Source organism: Rhipicephalus microplus, chromosome 8 (genome assembly GCF_043290135.1).
Source record: "Rhipicephalus microplus isolate Deutch F79 chromosome 8, USDA_Rmic, whole genome shotgun sequence".
Lineage (NCBI taxonomy): Eukaryota > Metazoa > Arthropoda > Arachnida > Ixodida > Ixodidae > Rhipicephalus > Rhipicephalus microplus.
Window position 1 is genome coordinate 122,897,582 of NC_134707.1, and position 18,967 is coordinate 122,916,548.

The following is an 18,967-nucleotide window of genomic DNA, read 5'->3' on the forward strand; positions in this document are numbered from 1 at the left end:
GCGCAACAATTGCTTTTTAATTGACAATTGCACTAGCATGAACGCTCAACCTTGAGCAACATTGGTGGTCGCTGCGGATGGGGTCGGCCGTTTCAAGTACCCGATGCCGGTAAGAGAGGACAAACAGACAAATGTGCAGACAAATGGACAGACAGACAGACCAAATTTTTGCATCAAGGTTCCCCAAGAAAGATTATCATCTTTAAAAAATGCGACAACAATGCTCTAAAGTGTAGGAAGCTTGGCGCAGTCAAGCTCGTTTACCCTCTGCTCGTCGGGCCATACCACGGGAATCACTACGCCAGTGGCAGTTGAGAGAGTGTCGTTAATGTAGATTGGTCCCTATCGGATCGCTCTCGTTAAGCGAGGTTGTCAGCACCTAAGGCTCCCAGATCTATTTATTAGAGAACTGGGGAAGTGAGGCTTTCGCTTTGTTGTGGCAGTTTGTGATCGTGCATGTGTCTTTCTGGGAGAGCACGAGTAGTCGGCGAACTCGAAAATGACGCATAAATGGCATACTTTACGACAGCATTGTGCCTGCACAAAAGGCGACAAGTATGGGAAACTAGCGTTGTAGTTTCCGCAGTGCTGGCAGCGCCACTCTGGTGGTCAAAGTGCACATAGAGGACCCGTGGCTGCGGGTGATAGCTGCCACTGCTGGAGGCGATGCGGGTGTGGATCACCGAAACAAAAGAAAAGAACGGTCGAGGAACTATTGCATATTTCGGTACCAAAATACGTGGCAATGAGCGAGGACGTATCCTTCTACGTTTTTTTTTTCTACACCAGATGAAGAAAAATGGTCAGTTATAGAAGCCACAGATGGCAATATGTTGCGCAAAAAAAAAATAACGAGGGAAGGTTCATGTTTGCTCACGAAGCAGTGCACAGAGACAAGCACAAAAAGAACGAAAGGGACACCTCTGCACTCTCAACTACTTCATTTCGCTGAAAGAACATGGTTAATATAAATGATAGTTCACCACTTGCTACAATGATGACCAGTTACAGCTTATATTTTTCAACGTCACTGAACAAGAGCTCACGGGCAGCGCTGTCCGTGAAGCATTCCCTCGTGATTTATTTGCGTGACAAAGGCGCACCTATGAATCCTAATTGAACATGAACCGACTATCCCGGCAACGCGATCTTTTAGAAGAAGAATGGGTGCGGCGCTGCATCCGAGCAGTCAGGCGAGCACAGTATGCTCGTCACTTCTCCGTCAAATGGCATGGGACTGGTTTCTAAACCGAATAGCACGTGTCCTGTAGATTTATTAGATAGGGAAGACGGCAACTAGCGGAAACCCTGCAGGGTCAGACAGCAGAATTTAGCCAGTGTTCTGTCAGAAATAGAAACGAGCATATTATGCACCTTACGGCATGCATAATGTTTTTTTTATTTGGCTATACCGCCAGGAAGCTGCTTTAGATGCCGTGGCGCCAAGTGAGTGATACGATAGTCAAGCAGTTCATATCACTTACAAACAGTGCGAGGAACGAAAGCTGCCTTGTCTACGAGATGTGTGCGGCGGCACGTTCGCCTAAGCCGCTGAAGCGTTATATGAAAAAAAAAATACGCTCGGGATAAATACTCGATGCTGGGGTGGTTCGTTTAACTTAATGTATGCTGCCAACATGGTTCTTATTAAGAATAAAGCAGCGGACTAAAAGAAGCTGACCTTTCTGTTGTCAGCCAATGTACGGTGAAGCTTCCTTATTGGCTGCCGGGACGCATTGACAATAACATAGCATATTTGCTCGCTTTTTTTTTTTCGCCTAACGTTCTGTTTTAGTTTTTTCTCTTACCCGTGCCTGCTTACAATAAAGATGTCTGATCATGATCAATAATTGCTGGGGTTTTATGTGCCGAACAAGGCTTCATTATGAAGCATCCGTATTGTTGCTATGAAGCCTAATTTTGACAACTTAATTGATGATTATTGTGGGAAGTTTAACGTCCCCAAACCACCATATGATTATGAGAGACGCTGTAGTGAAGGGATCCGGAAATTTCGACCAGCTGTGGTTCTTTAGCAGCCGGGATTCGATCCCGCGACCGGCGGGTCAGCAGCCGAGTACCTTAGCCACTAGACCACTGCGGCTGGGCCGGACGTGAATAGATGACGATAGTATATGACTGGTGCAAACATAATAATCATGAGTTCCCTGGCATGTAACAACATGACTACATGCCACAGTCACGATGTGCTCGCGTTCGTTTCGCTAACTTCACATATACCAAATTTGGTATTACGTGACGTGAATGGACGACGAAAGTAAATGACACGTACAAATATAATAATCATGACATGCGTGTCATGTAAAATCTGACTACATGCTACGCTCATAGTGCGCTCGCAGTCATTTCGCTAGCTCCACCTACCAAATTTGGTATCACGTGACGTGAATAGCCAACGAAGGTAAACGACACGTCCAAACACTATAATCACGACATCCGTGTCATGTAAAAAATGACTACATTCTAAGCTCATAGCGTGCTTGCGGCCGTTTCGATAGCTCCATGCATATACTAAATTTGGTATCACGTGACGTGAATAAATGACGAAGATAAATTACACGTCCAAACATGATAATCCTCACATGGAAGTCATGTACGGCATTATTTACGTCCACCTCGTAACGTTGTGCCGATTTTAAAGCGACATATCAACGTTCCATATTCGTGCTTTGCATATAATTGATTCCCACTGTACGTGGGATCTGCTTTTTTTTTTTTTAGTGCAGAAGTGGGCAGCATCGTATGGACACAACACAGACTTAACAATGGAGGCGTTTGCACTAGCTTGGCACTAACCGAAGCAGGCAGTGAGAAAATGATGACGAGGAGGTCTTCATCCCGGCACAGAAGTGTCTCATCGTCACCACATGCATATGCGCGTTGCCCAGTTTGCAGAACTTCTATCCGTTTTCACCGCTTTCCTCTGAGAAGTAGCTTTCAGACATAGCTTTTTCTATACCATAGTGCAGTATGGTGCAGTATTACTGGCGTGATAGCTGCTGCAGCTGTTTTTGCCATAATCAAGCATGGGAACAGCGCACGCGCGTTGTATAACCACGGTACACTGCGGCCGGTGCGAGCGGCTGAGTGGTGTGGCGCCCTAGAGTTACTGTAATGCTACTTTCAGGTACCTAAAGGCATGCTACCTAAAGGTAGCATATACAGTAACTCTATGGCGCGCTTTTTCGGCGCGCCACCTACATGCAGCGCTGGTGTACCACACTGCCTCCTGTTAAGGCATTCTTCAACGCTTAAATACTCGCGGAACGCACTTTATCCCCATCGTCTTATATGTGCTCGTTTTATATGTGTGAGCATTGACGTCACGCTGTGTCTTGGTGCAGGTTTGTGACACCAAGTATCATTACGTAATGATGGACTACAACTTGGCCGTCTACGACACCGATTACGATGCCTCGTCCCTTGGATGCCCAATGTTTGGCCTCTCATTCGGCGCCTTCCACCGCCTCGATCACGCCAGAAGACTCCAGCAATATTTAAAAACCCAATACAACCGACAAGATAAAGTATTCACCTGCAGGTCGGTCAGCTAGCCCCACGAAAGTGTCTGCAGTATACCTGCTATTGCGAATAAATTATGCGATGTCAGCATTTGTTGCGCGATAACATTTCACAGAGAAACTGTGCCTCTGAAATGGGGCAAGCCTCACTACTTTCGAGTGGTCCCATCGATGGAATGGAACGACGCACTCCTCGTGGGCGGTGACAGTGCGGAGTAAAAGGAGGACAAAAAAATGGCAGCATATCCACGGAGTGAATGATGGAGAGTGGGGCGAAGAATTCGTCCGTCTATTCGTTCTTGCTTCCGTCCGTCCATGCGTCCGTCAGTGTGACCGTCCATGCGTCCATCAGCCCGTCCGTGCGTGCGTCTGTTCGTGCGTTCGTCCATGCAGCCGCCCCTGCGTCCGTTCATGCGTCCATCCATGCACCTGTCTATGTGTCCGTTCGTCCATATATTCAACACTGCAAGTACCACCATCTCGCATCTTTTCATCATATGTTCCCCATATAGAAGCACCGCCATCCAGCGGACGTACCAAGGACTAAACGAGAGGTGGCACACGCACACTTTCTTACGGCTTGCGCTTCGGGTCCACTTCCCACCTTTAACCACCTCGAGTTCATGGTATATACTAGTTCACTGTATTCATGGCACTGCGGCCGAACGCTCGCTAAACCTTTCGCAAACCAAGGAGGTTACGCCCAGCGAGTATGACGTAGCAACCTTTTTCAGTCAGGTAGTGCTCAATGTACATCCCAATGGCTGCTAATGGTAAATGAGAGGCGGAGAATTCGGCTTTTACTTTCTTATGGCTTCCGCTTCGCATCCACTTCCCATTTTTTAACCACCTCGAGTTCATTCTTGGTATATACAAGTTCATTGTATTCATGGCACTGCGGCTCAGCGCTCGCTAAACCTTTCTAAAGCTAAGGAGGTTACACCCAGCGAGTATAACGTAGCAACCCTTTCTTGTCAGATAGTGCTAAATGTACATGCCAATGACTGCTAATGGTGATCGCAGCCTGCGCGTTAACTAAAAGCCGAATGCTCCTGTCTCTCATTCCCCATTAGCAGCCATTGACATGTACATTGAACACTATTTTTTATTGTTCAACAACGCACAGAAGAAGTCTCTCACCGGCACCACCTTGGAGGTCAAAATGTTATACTCGTTACATACTACGGGGGACGCATGGGTGCCGCTATAAGAAGTTTCGCCCCTAAAATCGGAAGCACGACACAAAGCAGAATGTAAATGTGACCCGTACGAAAACGTTGAAGGGGAGATGCCACTAGAAAAACGAGTTTTTTTTTCCCTCAAAACTACGTCACTTCGTTTTTACTTACTATCACTAATTCCTCCCGACAAAAAATGCGACACACTGTCTGATTAAGCCAGGAGCAAGCAAGGGGCATTTGCTGCGTTCACCGGCAACAGCTTCGTTCCCTGAACGGGGGGCTATAGCTAGGCTTTTAGCTAGGCTTCAGGAAAGAGTTTAAGCTGTGCGCACATATTCACACAGCAAACGAATTTATTAGATGCGCGATGTAACATAGCATAAGAGTTTTAATCAAACGTATTGAGACACATTATACGGAAGATCTGTTTTAAATACTACCACCTCAACACTGTCCAACATTCGAGGCCCAGCATGAGGTACTAAACTTACTAATACCATCTCAATTAACCTTAAGGATCGCCTTGCAGGTAAATAAGCCATAACAACCTTGCAAAAATAACTTGTAAAGTTCATTTAGCACTTTCGTCCAGCATGTTCCTGGCAAAAAGTTAGTAACGGTGCGCCAGAGGTAGTAATGATTCAAACATTTAGGTGCTTGCTAATGTAGGTTGTAAAAAAGAACCAAGATGCTCTAATGGTTAAACAAATGTAGTGGCAGGTGGTGTTGCTAATATTTCCTCATGGTTGCAAGATCTTTTCTAACATTTTTAAAAGAGAGTGTTTAAGCTTTGTCGACTGTTGTTGCCGATTCTGCAGTGGCCCGCTGACGCAAGGCATGGTACCGTAGAACTTCGAAAGCCGCCACGCGTGCAAGAGCTGCCTAAGCAAGCTTCGTCAGCGAAGCATTCGCGCCTTCGAAATAGCTTATATTGCTGCTACTCGTCCGGAACTTTCGCCGGAGCACGCACGGGGGTTCATTGCGCGTCTGCAGAATCTCGTTCCCCGACGTCGCCACGATTGCTGAGAGGGCAAAGGCCGCTTAGCATGACACAAAGAGTTGCGATTTTCAGGCTGCAAATTCGATCGCAGTGAAAGGAAATTGAAGTTCATTACCGCCGCAGCGGTCGGCAATGAGCTATAACAACTTGTTGAAAAGTTTCGCTTTGATCGCACCAGCGGAAGCGATTTTAGGTCCGAACCTGTCGATGTAGGGCCGGGCCGGTGGAGCAGCCGAAATTACGTCGACGTGTTTGTTTTGATAATGGCTGCTGTTGCCCGTTTTAAAATGAATTTAGATTAGAAACCGTTCTTTAATGACAAATCACGCGGGTTCCTCGTTACCATTCATGTAAACTTAGTAATACTCTAATGCGCAGAACATTGCATTACATAAGAACAATTCGGCAGTGTCTTCCACAAAGAGCAGTGGCAGAAACGTTGCACATCGCGCCAGTCGCAAAGAGAAAATCGCAGAGCATTTGCAGTTCATGTGAAACGGAACCGCCGTTAGTGGTGGTTGGGAACAGAGCGAATGGAGCGAACGTAACTATTTCTTTCGCTGAAATAGCGGCATGTGAAACAGCCGCTTTTAGGGGAGAGGACACAGCATGTTATCCAACTCCTCACACAAGCCGGGCAGTGCCAGCGCGTTCTGGAAGTGCTAGGGCCAGTTGTTGCGCATTGGCAGTAGGGGCGGCCAGGCAAATGCCACCTAGAAAACTATTTTCAGGCCTGCTCACTGCCGCCGTGACGTCACTCGTTTCGTCGAGTGAGCGCCCGCACGGCAGGCTGTGAATACATTTCTACCACCGTCTCCCGTTAAAAGATACAGCGTTCACGGCAAGCTTTACATACTTGACATCTTAATTTTGCCTTCTGCGTCGAAAATGGCGCTGGAATAAGTAATGTATCAAGCTTGAAAGCGTCTGAAGATTCATTTGTAAGCCATTTTTTCCACGAAAAAAAGTCAAAGAATGTGCGTTATCGAACATGTGGTCCGTCTATAAGAGCAAACTTTGATGGACCAACAAAGTGACGAATTTTTATTCATCCTTTATTTATTTGCTCACACACGCACGAACACACACATCATCCAGAACATGGATAGAAACGGTTCCTACTGATTTGCAAAGTTTCTGCAGTTTTATTTGTACGTTTTCAAACATCTGTCTTCAAGACACGTATTTATTGAGGAGAGTGCGTTCTGCTGCTGCCACAAGTAAGCTATTCAGCATAATATCAATGTGACGACCATTGCAAGAGAAAACAATTATTTGTTTCAGAAAATTCTGTTGTGACCAACCGAAGAAGCGGCGTTTTTCTCCTTTGCCCTGGCCCCTCTCGCGTTGATGCGTAGTTGCTCATGAACTTGCAGCCTGCGAGAAATGTTTGTACTGACTCTAGGTATAACCGTGTAGCTCCTGTGGGCGCTTCTATATTGCACTGCCAGTTCTTGGATCGGAATATTTAGTAGTGTTTCTTAAATATTCTAAGTTCAACTAGAGCTCACACACCAGAAATCCATTCAATAAAGCACTTAACCATAAGTGCCTACACGCACCTAAATTTTAAGGAAATTTATTAGGCAAAGGTGCTGGCACGACTGGCACAAAATTATAATACCGCAATAAAGTGGTTGCAATACCGGCAAAAATATACTAATGACAAAACCGGAGCACTAAGCAACGCAACAGCATTCCTTCCATGCTTCTCCACGAAGTAAACTTGGGCAATAAGAATACCGCTATCGCTAATAGCCAAGCATTTACCGACGCTGTTAAAAAGAAAACACGCCTGTTCTCAAAACGTACTGCCACGCGCCTTAATTATTTCTATGCCAGGGCTTACTCTAACAAGTCACAAGCACACATGACACCTTTATTTTAGAGAAAGAATGGAACATGGTGGAGATGTGCCATTGGAACGGCTTAAGAGTATGTAGTAAGAACACACGTACCTTCGGGTCACGAAGAAAATAAATGTCGACGTCAGCTTGACGAACGACACGCTCCCATTCCGTTCTTCGGTTGTCCTTAGGAAACGAGAACACTCGCAACTTTGGTCCCTTTGCAGCGACAATTCACCACTCAGACGCAGCATTACCCAACTGTTCGTATTCGTAGGTATACAGATTGCGAATATCTAGTGCACAAAGTGCAACACATATCTATGCTGCAGTCGACGGCCACATAAAAACACGGTCTTCTCTATAGTCATCAAAAAGCACACCAGCACGCCACGAAAACGTTCGTCAGGCTTGGCAATTCATGTCTGTCGAGCGACCAGAGCAAGTGAATACGCATTTGTGCAGCGAAACACACCGATCTGAACTCAGCGAAGTCATAGGACGTGCAGAAACAGAGCAGGCCTGAAATTATCTAGGTGGCATTAGCCAGACACACAGCGCTGAATTGAACTCAGCCATAAGCTGCTCCGCATCTAAAACACAGCTGCGCTGCCGACAGCACTTGTCAACCACCCCGAATCCATCGAATGGTCGCCGTGCACTCTAGCTTGTGAGTACCTCCTAGATTGTTTGATTTGCTTTATATTTATGTCTTTGACCCGTGGCAGCAAGGTATTTGTGCAGATTCGGCATCATTTTCGATAACCGCGCGCACACGCTATTCAGAGATATAGCATCATGTGTTGCGCAGTTGCGGTGCGCGTGGCCCACCTGCGCACTTAAAGAGAGGCAGCCTGCGCACTGCCAGGATAGCTGCCTTCGCTGCCAAAAAAAGATGGATGCTGTCTCCGCGCTGGCCGATTGCTGTTTTCCGAGAATCATGGTCACTGCGCTGCTGTCTCGTGTCCTTCACTACTAGAAAAAAGTTAGTAATCAGTTAGCAAACGCGTGTGTTTACTATAGTTTCCGGAGCATTTTACTACCTTCGCGGCGTACTTTTACTAGTTACCAGCTAGCTACAGCTAGTAATTTTAGCCGTTACGAACCAGGGAACATTTCTTACTGTTTTTAACGAAGCAACTACTAAGCCACCTACGTTTTCAGGTTTTTCATAGATGCCGCAGTGGATTTCGCCGTAATGTTGACATCGTAAGCAAAATTTAGACAAGCTCTAATTTTGTTGACTACCTTGGAATAGAAGTTTCGTGCTACGTAATAGCACACCCGTAAGCAAATATAAGACGACATGATGACACACAGAAAACAACAATTATTTTATAAATTCTGTGACTGCTAGCCAGTACGCGGGGCGTCATCCCAAAGCCGTGGTATATATAGCCTTCAAGCTTCTGCTACAGTAAAAATCTGCTATGTCCAAGTCTTGAAGATTTACTCGTGCATGCGTTTACATGCGTGTTCTCGTGATTTGTTCATATAAGTTCTCATATGTGCATATATTCATGTCAGTATGAGAACTCATATGAGCTTATCATGTGCTCCTATGAGTCCATATGAACATATGGTATTCACTTATGTACGATCATATTTAAATCTGATTTGATCATATGATCATGGAGTCAATTTTCTACAAGTATGTGGCTGTCATGCGCACTTACCACAGTATAGTAAGTAACATGGCGTAGTTAAGAGACTTTAATTAGTTTACGAGGGCCATGTCAATTCGTTTTTTTTATCCTGAACTTTTGTAATAGAAGCATTTTGATACGGAAAGACACACGTACATTTAACAAAATAGGCTTAAACCTCTATTTTCGGGGGTTTCTAACAATTTGGTAATGTACTAACCACTCGAGTCAGCATCATTCACTTACTAAATAGGTAGTAAATTTTGCTAACCTGCATTTTACTACCTTCCCTTTCTGAGAGGCTAGTGCTTTATATGACAAATAAATGGTTAGTATTTAGTTAGTGAATATGCTCACCTTACTTTTTAAGAGTGTTGGGCAAGCCTGTCATATGCCGCGTTTAGTTAAATAAATTGGTGTTGTTTCTTTTAACGTGACGCTCCGTCGTCGTTGCTTTCCACAACTCCATAATCCACAACTCGCATAATGAAGGACTAAAAGTCACTCATAGAGAGTTTCTGTCTGTCCGCTGCTATTTTTTGAACACCGGACCAACTAATAGACTACTGACTGCTGGAACAATTACGGGCAACGACAAGCATAGTGCCTAGAATTATTCTTGCTAGTATGCCGTCCTCGGCCTCCCGTAGGGTACCAGACGGCATGAATGCCGGCGACTGCCGCTCGAAGCGCTGCAGCGCGCGTGGGGGCCGCGGCGCACATAGGACGCCGTGTCGCCAAAGCTTTGGGTTGCTAACGCCGCATTTTTTTTGTTTATTAGGGCTCAGTTCTCATGCTAAAAAGCGATCAGCGGTCTAAAACTGTGTTTTATGACAATATATTAATTAAGACCTTGTCGCGTCAGTTCAAAGCTTACATCTAAGCTCGTGCTGGAGCGTCAAACGCCGTTTCAACGCACCCAAAGAGAAAACGTGATTTGTGTTGTAACGATGCTTGTAGTAAAATCTTTTAATTGAAGAACACATAGGCTGTTTTGTTTTGGCTAAATACTATAATACTATACTAAATACTATAATAATATAGGCGTCGACAGGGTAATGTCTGGAGCGGGGGTGGGGCGCCAACCTGCACTGTAAAAACTAGTCGTCATTTTGATGGCCATTTCTTTATCATTTTTGACAAGCTGCCGGCATCAAATGAAGAAAACGGCAAAACCGCCGTTGATAGTAGTGGAGAGAGAGCAAGAGGAGGCGAGCAAGAACCCACGGGCGCTTTGGTTGGACTGCGTACAGGATACGTCACGGGACGTCACTCAACACGTGTTTTGGTTGTCGGCTTGCCGTCTCTCTCTCCCACTTCTCCCCGAGCCACCGTCACCGCCATTGCTACCGCGTGTTTTTTTGTGTGTTTTTTGTCTACATGTCTTTTCGTTGTATTCCAGAAACCACGTGCGCGTTGCGGTTGTGCTCACTTGGTTGAATCAGTTTGCGTTTTGGAGGTGACACATCGTGGAAACCGTGTTCCAGAAAGCACAGCCTTGAAGCTAATGCGCCTGCAAAAGGTGAGTATTCTTTCCATGCTTTCTTTCTTGCGAAATTCTTTGCTGTGCTCGTGACTGTTATGCCTGCGAGTCCACAGCGAACGTCCATGCCTCTGAAAAAGGCAATCTGTGTCAAGGCCAGCCCGCGAGCTCGCCTGACGCGATCAACAACTCAACGGCGTCATCACGCGGCGGTGCCTTTCTGCCGCGCACGCACAGTGAGTCACCTCAGCCAGCGAGCCCGTTGAAACAATCGGCGCCTTCCTGTCTGGCGAATCTGACGGAATGCATGGCGATGTCACTCGTCCTTGGGTGCAGCCACGTGCAGCGCAGCGGCTCCAGATTCGATGAGAATGACGCGGCCCAGCGGCGACCCCATTTGAGGATTTAGACCTCACGACTAGCGGCGCTTCTGGTTAGACATTTGGTTACTCAAAGAATCCACCTGGTGCATATAAAAAAAAAAGTCCTGCGGCGCGTCGTGAGCAGTAGATCTATGTGGCAGAGAAGAGAGCTCAGCTCTTCGGTTCTCTAAGGTGTCGGCCCCAGTGCCAAATTTGTAACGCCTCCGGATATATGCTGTACATTTTAATTCACCGTCGTCTCGTCCACTCGCCTATCAGCTCTGCGCAGAAGCAGTTGCGAGCTGAGAAACCTACGCTACCAAACGCCTGGTGACTGTGTCGGCGGAGATCGGAGCAGTGGCGCCTTCGGGACAGTGTTGGCATCGCCGTCTTTCGTAACAGTGGTGGCAGCGGTTATATTCGTGCGCCCTTCGTAACGTCGTCGGAGGCGCGCTTCGTAACAGTGGGGGCAGCGGTGGGATTTCGTGGCGCCCTTCGTAATGTCGTCGGCGGCGCGCTTCGTAACAGTGGTGGCAGCGGTGGGATTTCGTGGCGCCCTTCGTAACGTCGTAGGAGGCACGCTTCGTAACAGTGGTTGGCAGCTGCGGGATCGGCCGGCGTCAGCGACATCGATGCGGGGAGTGCCTGATGTTTTCCCCTCAGTTCACCAGACTACTCTAGCTCAGGTTATAGTAGTTTAGAGAAGGGCTGTGTGAAGCATTAGAGTGAGCTTTGATCGTTTCAAGCCAAGTTGAAGCGCTTTGAAACCAAAGTTAATGCGGAGGGTCTAAACACGGGAGTGTTTAAAATTGCTTGCGCGTCTTGCTAGTAGGCTTATAGTGGGTACGGCGACTATATCCTTAACAGGGGCAAACAGCAAGAGGCTACTATGAACGATGGAAAACCTTAATGTGAAGGAGCTCATCAAAATTTGTGAGGAACTCGGCATTACTTTGGGCCGTGCGAAACGAAAGCAAGCGATCCTTAAGATCATGAAGGATGAAGGAGTGTCGGCTGAGGAAGTCGATGAGGCCTGGGCGGATATCAAAGCACGCCGTGAGGAGGCCGAAAGGCGAGAAGCTCGCGAACGTGAAGAAGCTGAAAGGCGAGAAGTTCGCGAACGTGAAGAAGCTGAAAGGCGCGAACGTCGCGAGCGCGAGCAGGCCGAGAGGCAGGAGCGCCTCGAGTTCAAACGAATAAAATTGGCAATCCTACAGTGTTCGCAGGCGCCTAGCGTAGCTTCTCCGATGATTCAGGCCAGCGGTTATAGAATTTGGGACCAACTTCCACCGTTCGTAGTAGGCGAGGACAAGGCAAAGTATCTCGTAAAGTTTGAACACGTCTGTGAGCGAAATACTTTAGAGTGGTCTCTTTGGGCGCCTGTTAGCTCTTCTTCCCGGCGAAGTGTCCGACTCCATAACTTGCTTGTCGAGGGAAGCGTTTGAGAGCTATGACGAGGTTAAGGAAGTGCTCTTGAGACGTTATAAGTTGTCACCCGAGGCATTCAGGCAAAGTTTCCAGTATGCTAAAAAGGGGAATGAGTCACACGTTGACTTCGCGTTTCGTCTTAAAGCCGGTTTAATTGACTGGCTCAAGGGCGAAGGTGTTTATGACGATCGCGATAAAGTGGTAGAATGCGTTGCATTTGAGCAATTCTGCCGCTGCATCGAGGAGGATGTCAAGCTTTGGCTGCAGGACAAACTTTGTGAAGTACAGCTAAACAAGGCAGCAGAGTTAGCTGAGAAGTATTACACTCGCTGAAAGTTGCATAGCAGGGCAGTGTGCGTTGAAAAGGATGAAAGGAAAGATGGCTTTTCAAAGAAACCTGATCAACGAAAACCCGCTCCGCACTGTAATTTCAAGAAGGACCCGTCTCTTACGAAGGACACTGTAGGGGAAGGGCAAACGGAAGCGGAGAAATTGAGTGAGGTTCCTAAACAACGCACTGATACCACACCGGCCTTTGAATCACGGAAGCCGCTAATCTGCTACAACTGCAAAAAGGAAGGGCACATCGCAATAAACTGTAACAAAAGTTTGCTTTTGCAACAATCTGAGAATCAGAAAAGAACATGTGGTTTTAGAGCGGTATTTTCAAGAAATTAGTGTGAATGGAAAAATGTGTCGAGCACTTCAAGACTCAGCGGCAACCATGGACGTTGTCCATCCTTCATTGGTGTCTCCTTATGACTTTACAGGATATTGTGCGTGGATCAGGCAAGTCGCCGAATAGCAGAGTGCTTGCTTACCAATCGCTACGGTTGTCATTGAAGGCCCGTTCGGTAAGCTTCGCACCGAAGCGGCTGTGTCGTTTTCCTTATCTTTTCTCTAACAACTCAGAGCAGCTTCTCAAAGAGCACGGTAAATCGTTCTTCTCCAACCTAGCGTACATGGCCCTTGCGCGATCGCAAGCGCGGAAGCTTTTGCGGGAGCTTCATCTTGTTCAATGTGGTGAAACAAGTTCAAAAGCAGCAGATCTGTGTGACCTTGGTTGCTAGTCAACGGAACCTCGGACACGAAATTCTCCGTGTGAGTCATTTGAGCAGTCACTCGAGCGGCCCGTTGCCGAAGCGACCGGCGCGGTTTCCGTAGCAGGGGGAGACGACATGGCGCCATTGAGTCAGAGTGAAAGGGATGCAACGCTCTCGCCTGTAGCGAAAAGTTGGAGTAAGCTGTCGAGGGTTGATCGAGAAACGCTCATTCGAGAGCAGCGTGAGGACCTCTCGATTAACGCGCTAATGGAAAGCATAAACTCGGGAAAAAAGAAAAAGAAAGTTTCTTTTTTTTGAGAAAGCACGGCTTTTATATCGGAGCTACACAAATGCGCAAGGTTGCAAGTATGGGTAGCTCTTGGTGCCACAAAAGTATCGTCGCCAGCTATTGGAACTGGCGCATGAAAACGCATGGGCAGGGCATCTCGGCATAAAAAAGACCAAGGCTAGAGTTTCCCTTGAGTTTTATTGGCCGAAATGCTGGAAGGATATCGAAGACTTTGTACGCTCATGCGACACTTGTCAGAGAGCGGGGAAATCCACGGACAAGTGGAAGGCCCCCATGAAGCTTGTGCCAATTATCACAGAACCTTTTCGGCGCTTAGTAATTGATATCGTCGGGCCACTGCCAGAGTCAAGGCAAGGTTGTCGGTACATCTTGACGGCTCTCTGCGTAGCGACAGAATTTCCGTAAGCGATGCCACCTAAGAAGCTCAATTCCCCTCATGTCGTGGATGCACTGCAATCTATATCTGCACACGTCAGATTTTTTTCTGAAATTCAATGCGACAATGGTAGTGTCTTCACCAGCTGCCTTACCTCTATCTTTATGGATAAATGCGGAATAAAAGTAGTGCACAGCTTAATCCATCACCCGCAATCTAATCTGGTAGAGCGTATGCATTCCGTTCTGAAACGGATACTGAGAGCTCTTTGCTACGAGCACAAATGCGACTGGGAAGCGTGTATTCCTCCCGCTATGTTCGCTTTAGGATCAGCTCCTTATGAGAGCACTGGTTTTAGCCCTGCAAAGCTTGTATATGGCAGGAGTTTGAGAACACCATTGCGAATGCTACACGAGTCCTGGGAGGGATTCGATGACGTCCCTAATGTAGTTGCGTATGTTCTAGACCTCCTTCAGAGGCATGGAAAAACGAAAGATCTTGTGGAAAGCCACATGAAGGCTGCACAAGTGTTGTCGAAGGAGTACTACGACAAATCGGCGAAGAAGCGCACCTTTGAAGTTGGTAGTCAGGTAATGCTGCTGCGGCCGTCCAAAATAACAAGCTTGAGGTTCGTTGGGAAGGGCCCGCCAAAGTAATATCGAAGCTTTATGATACCAATTATGAAGTGAAATTAGGAAGGCGGCCGAACAAAATTTACCACAGTAATTTGATGAAACCATACGTTCAACGTCAAGTTGTTGTAAATTTGCTTTTGAATGCTTCAGGGGAAGGGGAGCAGAAATTTTGACCACTAGTGATGCAATCGAAGGGGGATCGAAGGTAATCTTGGAGCAGTTGAACCTAGAGCCTAGGTTAAGTGAAGTTCAGAAGGAAGACCTGAGAAGGAATGTTTCTTTTTATGAGAAATCTGGACTCCTATATTGTAGTTACACAGCTGTGCAACGTCGCAAGTATGAGCAGCTGTTGGTACCGCATAGGTATCGTCGTTTAAAAGCGGGCGGTTACTGAGGCGGAGCATGATACTCCTACAGCACAACTTTGACGTTCGCAACAAAGGAAAGCTATACGCTAATGCAGACGCATTGAGCCATGCGTTTAATTAGTACCTTCTCCACCTTTCGGTTTCTCGCTGTGATTCGGGGCAAAGTTTTGACCTCACCACGACCTTAGCTGAGCGCTCTCGTCCAGAGTGAGCTCAAGGAGCCAACTTTGTATTATATTCTAATTCGTTACGTTGTTGTACGCGTAAAAATCTCAGTTCTCATTTTAAGAGTCTTGTGTCCCACATGTGCCTCTTGATGTAGAGGGAACGAAATTCCGATAGACACGTAGCTAGGTATATGTTGTACTATACTTTGTCTGGTGTTCTGTCGGGTGACCGAGGGCACTTGCTTGTGTCGTGTGTTGTCTGTTGTCGAACCGTTCTTGACAACTTGCAGAACCATCGAAAAGTGCTGAGACCAAAGATCGTCAGAAGAGACGAGCGAAGCTGGCCGACAAGTTGTGGCGACAAACCAGTGGACATGGGATCCGACCTCAAGAATGGGATGTGCTCCCGGAACAGAGTCTGGAGCTTCATTCTCCCCATGGCCCTGGAGGCGAACCTGGAGGGACCTGGTGAACGAGTGCGCCTGACATCCGAGCCACGTGGAAGCAGCTTGTCTTTCCGGTGCATTGTCTGGTGGCGGGGGCGCTGTTATGCCTGCGAGTCCACAGCGAACGTCCATGTCTCTGAAAAAGGCAATCTGCATCAAGGCCAGCACGCGAGCCCACCTGACGCGAACAACTCAACGGCGTCATCACGCGGCGGTGCCTTTCTGCCGCACACGCACAGTGAGTCACCTCAGCCAGCGAGCCCGTTGAAACAATCGGCGCCTTCCTGTCTGGCGAATCTGACGCAATGCATGGCGATGTCACTCGTCCTTGGGTGCAGCCACGTGCAGCGCAGCGGCTCCAGATTCGATGAGAATGACGCGGCCCAGCGGCGACCCCATTTGAGGATTCAGACCTCACGACTAGCGGCGCTTCTGGTTAGACATTTGGCTACTCAAAGAATCCATCCGGTGCATATAAAAAAAGTCCTGCGGCGCGTCGCGAGCAGTAGATCTATGTGTCAGACAAGAGAGCTCAGCTCTTCGGTTCTCTAAGGTGTCGGCCCCAGTGCCGAATTTGTAACGCCTCCGGATATATGCTGTACATTTTAACTCACCGTCGTCTCGTCCGTTCGTCTATCAGCTCTGCGCAGAAGCAGTCGCGAGCTGAGAAGCCTACGCTACCAAACGCTTGGTGACCGTGTCGGCGGAGATCGGAGCAGTGGCGCCTTCGGGACCGTGTTGGCGTCGCCGTCTTTCGTAACAGTGAGAGCAGCGGTGAGATTTCGTGGCGCCCTTCGTAACGTTGTCGGAGGCGCGCTTCGCAACATGACGAACATCGCAAACGCACGTCTCAGACCGACTCTGCTTTGACTCGTCAGATACTCGGTTGGAGGTTCTGCTTATGAGCACTTCGGACGTCGTGACGAAGATGATCGCAGGACGACTCCTTGTACTCGCGACCACGCATTACGCACTTTAGAACATCGGGCACCACGGCCAGGGCGTCTGCTGCTCGGAGTCGTCACTAGGCCTAACTCCGCTCACGGCGCCGACGCGCAAAACGAACTTCAAATTTTGTGGGCAAGAACAACGCGCCAACGGTCGCGCGGCAGTGTGCTTCTTCGCAAGCAACGAAGCGCATCACCCGCCTGCACTTTAGTGCATCGGATGTTCATTTTACGCACGCATCGGCAGCGGACTCTACGGCCAAGCTCGTAGCGCAGCGGGCGCGTGACGGCGTCCCAACGTGCGAGACCAAACACGTAGCGCGCCTATTTTTCGTCGCCGCACCTATACTCGCATCGTCACCGAACGCCGCTACCCAGCACATCGCGTGCCGACTTCCCGGACTCCGCGGCCAATCACTTCGGGGTTAAATGAAGCACTAGGTGCAATTTTGCAATTTAGGCACGCTTGGAGCCGTGTTTGGTATCGCTTCAAGCTCTCATCAATCATCTGAAAAAATAAAAGCCTCGCAGATAACCGTGCCCGCGACCGGGTGAATTATGAGGCGCATCACAGGCGAGGTTCACAAATTAGCTTGAGTGAAGCAGGGCGATGAATTTGTATCTGCCCATTCGCATCTTGAATAAACTGCTACGGAATTCCGATTCCATCAATGTCATAGCCATAACTGCCTGTTATATAGGAGGCAGGGATAGGTTGTCATGATGAGAGCCACTCTTGGTATCCTATAAAAATGATTCAATGATCAATCGCAATCAAGACTTGATGTTAGTGATAGCAATGATACAAGAAAGCAGGCAAATCATCATATTACTGGCATAATTGGATTATAATATCTTGTTTTCGGTCATGTTTATTACACCACTTCACAACTTTGTTTAAAATCCATTCTTCGTGTTCTTTGTAGATCAGAAAATGATTTTAAGAAAAAAGAAAGGGAATAAAGGCACAACACATAAAAGGCAACATGTGCAGGAGGTGCAATGTCATGAAACGCACCAAAGATCACAATATTTTTGTGTTTTAGAGAAGCCAGACACCGCAAACCTAAGGCAGGGCCATCGGGAAACTACACATTATGAAGCACTAGAAAGATTATGACCCCAGTGTCCTTTGATGAAGTAATATCGCTGGCACAACTTCAAAAGCCGTTTTCTCAAAACGACCTTTCTTGCTTTCTGCTTCGCTTGTCTCGCTGATTTCTCAGCGATCGCTATAGGTATATTTCAGTTCCGTCTTTTCTTCTATATTCCTTGAAGTACAGTCCCGGGCGTGACATTCTTTCTTTTTCAGTATGGCCTTTTTATAATTAGCTATTTGAGGAGTTGCACACAGCCTCGATGTTTGTTGCACAGTGTTAAGTTTGGCCTGGAAATTCGTCTGGGCAGACGCCTTTGTGCGTAAGCTGATCCACTGGAGAGGTTCTCAATGCCTTCGGCGCCCAGTCTGACCGACGCTGCCGAAGATTTGAGCAATTATCCAGACCAAGCAGCAAGCAAAGGCGAGTTCCCGTCCTTCAGATGCGGACCCTTTTGTCGTCCCTTCAAGCAGCAGCGTGCCTGATGACCTCGGTGATTCATCTGGCGATGGGGGAGGCTAGCATGACAGGTGCCAGAGCTGACGGCGGAGCGGCGTTTTTTTTTAATCCTCAGTCAAGTAGCCGACCGGCCGACTGCTTATGCCCGCCAGGCATTGTCCCTGCTGGCCGGAGGATGAGACGTCCTGTCGCCGCGACGCCACGACGAAAGAGCACAACAGGGACGGCGTCTTCGTGGAGGAGGCCGAGGCGGCTACCGCAAATCACCCCGCTAATGAAGCGAACAAATCGGCGGACCCTTTGAAGTATGCTGCTTGGATCGTGGGAACTCTCAACTAACGGCACACACACGACGAGGAAGAGCCCTGCTGGCGCCACCACAGTGCAGTGTTCATGTGGACCGTGCATGCTCGCCCCCCTCACCTGTGTGTGCGTGATTGGTGTTCGACTCGGAGAGGAGGAGCCCGACAGGGCATAAAACGACGCCGCAGAGTGCTGGACGTCGCTCTGAACTATGTAACGTTCAACCACCACGCTCGTGGTTTGTGAAACCACTAACCCTTCTTTTCTGTAAATATGTGTAAATAGTGACATAAACCATGTTCTGTTTTCGTATCCTCCTGCATTCCT